The sequence below is a fragment of the Ostrea edulis genome, chromosome 2, assembly GCF_947568905.1.
Source record: "Ostrea edulis chromosome 2, xbOstEdul1.1, whole genome shotgun sequence".
NCBI lineage: Eukaryota > Metazoa > Mollusca > Bivalvia > Ostreida > Ostreidae > Ostrea > Ostrea edulis.
In genome coordinates this window covers 108,465,716-108,468,215 of record NC_079165.1, presented here as the reverse complement: position 1 = coordinate 108,468,215, position 2,500 = coordinate 108,465,716, and the positions used below count along the sequence as shown (strand labels likewise).

At 37.0% G+C, this 2,500-nt stretch overlaps 1 long non-coding RNA gene across 1 annotated transcript in view; it reads left to right on the top strand.

Moving 5' to 3' along the window:
- Positions 1 to 1,959: 1,959 nt before the first annotated feature.
- Positions 1,960 to 2,500, top strand: part of LOC130052056 (uncharacterized) — a 5,702-nt gene continuing 5,161 nt past the window's right edge. Inside the window, exons 1-2 of the long non-coding RNA XR_008800413.1 lie at positions 1,960 to 2,046; positions 2,254 to 2,314. This is a non-coding gene — a long non-coding RNA (uncharacterized LOC130052056). The remainder of the gene's footprint in view (positions 2,047 to 2,253; positions 2,315 to 2,500) is intronic.

Here is a 2,500-nt window from a genome sequence, read left to right as displayed (position 1 = left end):
ATCATATCCTAATTAGTGTTAAAAGCAATCCCGTGAACTCAATCACATCCTAATTAGTGTTAGAGTCAGGCCCGTGAACTGGATCATATCCTAATTAGAGGCCCGTGAACTGAATCACATCTTAATCAGTGTTAGAATTAGGCTCGTGAACTGGATCATATCCCAATTAGTGTTAGAATCAGGCCCGTGAACTCAATCACATCCTAATTAGTGTTAGAGTCAGGCCCGTGAACTGGATCATATCCTAATTAGAGACCTGTTAACTGAATCACATCTTAATTAGTGGTAGAATGAGGTCCGTGAACATGATCATATCCTAATTAGTGTTAGAATAAGGCCCGTGAACTGAATCACATCCTAATTAGTGTTAGAGTCGGGCCCGTGAACTGGATCACATGCTAATTAGTGTTAGAATCAGGCCCGTGAACTCAATCACATCCTAATTAGTGTTAAAGTCAGGCCGGTGAACTGGATCACATCCTAATTAGAGGCCCGTGAACTGAATCACATCTTAATTGGTGTTAGAGTCAGGCCTGTGAACTGAATCACATCCTAATTAGTGTTAGAAGCAATCCCGTGAACTCAATCACATCCTAATTAGTGTTAGAGTCAGGCCTGTGAACTGGATCATATCCTAATTAGAGGCCCGTGAACTGAATCACATCTTAATTGGTGTTAGAGTCAGGCCTGTGAACTGAATCACATCCTAATTAGTGTTAGAAGCAATCCCGTGAACTCAATCACATCCTAATTAGTGTTAGAGTCAGGCCTGTGAACTGGATCATATCCTAATTAGAGGCCCGTGAACTGAATCTTATCCTAATTAGTATTAAAGTCAGGCCCGGAAACTGGATCACATTTTAATTCGTGTTAGAATCAGGCCCGTGAAGAGAGTACAGCATCATATATAGGAAAACGAAAGTAGAAGGTATGACATATGCAATTTGTGTGTGTTTGAGTGCACAGAGTTTTCGGTCGGATCAGTTCACGGGTTTATAGCCTTTCCCACCAAAGACGCGTCAACAACATGGCAGAAAATAGTCGTCGTAAGATATAGTTCTGCAAGGTAATTTATGATTGATTGTATATTGTTTAACGTCCCTCTCAAGAATATTTCACTCAATAGTATTTCACTCATATGGAGACGTCACCATTGCCGGTGAAGGGGTGCGAAATTTAGGTCTATGCTCGGCGCTTATGGCCATTGAGCAGGGAGGGATCTTTATCGTGCCACACCTGCTGCACATAGAACTTTCCTTGCTCCTTGTAACTATGAATAATTAATGCAAATTAGGTTACCTATGACGTCGCAACATTGAAGCGGGCCGTATATTGATACGACCCTATCAGGTATGCGCATTTCTATTTTCAGACGGGATTTTCCCTTTGCACATGCGCACTGATCTGAAATTGAGATAATATAAATAAGCGCTTCGTTGGGAATTTTTTTTATAGAAATTGATCAAGAAATGAATTTTTAATGAATTTTTTAATATTTTCGACTGGTTGTGATTAAAGAGATTGATATACTCCCAACTCGGTGATTAAACTAATAATTGTTATGAGGATATTTTGATTTGAATCTTCGATTTTTGTAAGTAGCTTGAATTTCCTCTGACGATTAAGTTGCAGTAAGTCCGATTCAGAGTTTTTCCTCATTTTCTGGGTAAATCATATTTCCTTACAGCAAATTTTGAGAAAAATACTACTTCCGGTTGATTGTTTTCATTATTAAACGTAATTTTTCGTTAGATTTTTAAATTTTTCTCGACTTTTGAAATGATATTTCAAAGAGAATTTGATTCAAATATGCATTCTTATCTCTAAAGTTTTCAAATTTAGGGAATACAATTGATTTTAGCTCCCATTTCTATACAAACCACTATCAAACTTCCGTTATATAAGCCGTCTCCTGCAAAGAACGATAACTCGTGCGTCGGGGCAATAACCTTTACCGTATTTCCGGTTGCAAGAACGTCGAGCCCTACTTTCGCTATAGCCGCGCGCTATTCTCAATTTAATTCTCTCGAGCCCTCTACAGACAAGGTAAGCTGTATTTGACGATTATTTTAAAACTTATTGATGATATATTAGTTTTAGAGGAGATTGTGTAATACAGTGTCACAAATTATAAGTGTAATAATGTGCAAGAATTCATGAAAATGAACATGCATAGATGTAGCTGTATCTAGTCTATATGCAGAGGGGATTTGCATTTGATATCTGTTCTTATATTTACTTTTTTTGTTGTAGAAAATATCGCATTTTTTCTATTTGTATGAAGAAGGAACTCCTTAAATCAATCTACATGTAGGTGAGATGCAATTTTCACATTTAGCAGTCCTGATCTCCATTTTATTAATTTACTTCTCAGTAAAAATTTTAAAATGTATACTTCAAATGTATGCAACTGTAAGTACATATACATATTCTCTTATTACAGTATTTATGCATGTATACTCTTGATGATGGGCCCCTAGGTAGCTAAATCTGTTCTTTT